Below are 1,520 nucleotides of genomic sequence, written 5' to 3'. Positions count from 1 at the left end.
TAAAGGAGATAATGTAAGTAAACATTTAGTTCATTACCTGGCACAAACTTGGTCTTAAGAAGTGATCATTATTCCCAGGGCCATTCCCCCAGGATATCACTCTGTATCTAATTCTTCCCCTCAAGGTCCTTGTTCAAGGCTGCCGTAGCCCACAGTAGGGCCTGGAATGCATATCTGGGTCTCTGTAGCATAGTTCTTGGGAAGACCTATAAACCCCCAGCTAGGATACTCTTTAGCTGAGGATCAGGGTCCCATATCCTTCCCTCTTATCTCAGCCCTCTGACCTCCTCTCAGCCACCAGTACTTCCCTCTCTCTCTCTATTCTCACATAGGAGCTACTGGCTGTCACTAGTTCATGTTACCAAAGAAAGAATGTCTCAGCAAACACATCTTTCTCCTTGGCTCAGGCCCCTCAATTGCTTTCTTTATAGATGCCTCAATCAAGCTGCCTTCTGTGATGCATTCTGCAGTAGGTCTCTGCTTCCAGCTGAAGCATTTTGGGATGTAGCTTCTATGAAGAATACTATGCAAACTAATGTTGCATTCTACTCTATTCTAAACCTCTAACCTCAGGACATTCTTTTTGAGGCTTAGAAGTCCCAAAGTCAATGGAGATCATAGCAATAAAAAAGACAGTAATCCATTTTCCACTGCAGAAGATGCAAATCCTGCCAATGCAGTGCGTCCCCTGTTGGGTAGGCTTATGTTTAATGCCTCAGTGAATGCTAGGGAGAAAGAGCAAGGACTTGGCAAGAATATGTGGCTCAAATCACTGACACCAAGGGCGGCAGGGCATTCAGACCATCAATCCTGCCTCGCAGTAAGAAAACCCATCCTCAACTGGAAAGCATTATGCTAAGCGAAATAAGCGGGTTGGAGAAAGATAAATATCACATGATCTCACTCTTATGTGGGATATAATGATCAACATAATTTGATGAATAAGAATAGATCCAGAGACAAATGGTAGGGGAGGAGGTGTTAGAGAGCAAACAAAGGACTTGTATGCATGCATATTAGCATAACCAATGGACAAAGGCACTGGGGCAGTGAGGGCTTGCCCAGGTGGGAATGGCTGGGGGGCGGTGGGGGGGGAGTAGGGTCAATTGGGGAAAAAGAAGACATGTAAAATTTTGACAATGAAAAGAAAAGAAGAGAAAAGAAAATAAAAGAAAAATAAAACCCATCCTCTCCCCCAGAGGGAGATGATTGAGAATTCAATCACCAATGGCCAAATATTTTGCCCTGCCCATGTAACAAAGCAAAAGGACAGGGGTCAGAGAGCTTCTGGGGGATTTGGCGCACTCAGAGAAGCCCTGTTTGCTCCACACCCTTTCCCCATACCTTGCCCTATGTATCTCTCTCTCATATAGTTGCCTCTGAGTTATATCCTTTTGTAATAAACCCATAATCTAGTAAGTAAAATGTTTCTCTGAGTTCTGTGAGCCACATAGCAAATTAATCGAACCCTGTGAGGGGCTCGTGGGAACCTCTACTTTAAAGCCATTTGGTCTAGAAGC

Source organism: Myotis myotis, unplaced genomic scaffold, assembly GCF_014108235.1.
Source record: "Myotis myotis isolate mMyoMyo1 unplaced genomic scaffold, mMyoMyo1.p scaffold_m19_p_1, whole genome shotgun sequence".
Lineage (NCBI taxonomy): Eukaryota > Metazoa > Chordata > Mammalia > Chiroptera > Vespertilionidae > Myotis > Myotis myotis.
Note: the sequence above shows the minus strand (reverse complement) of the source record.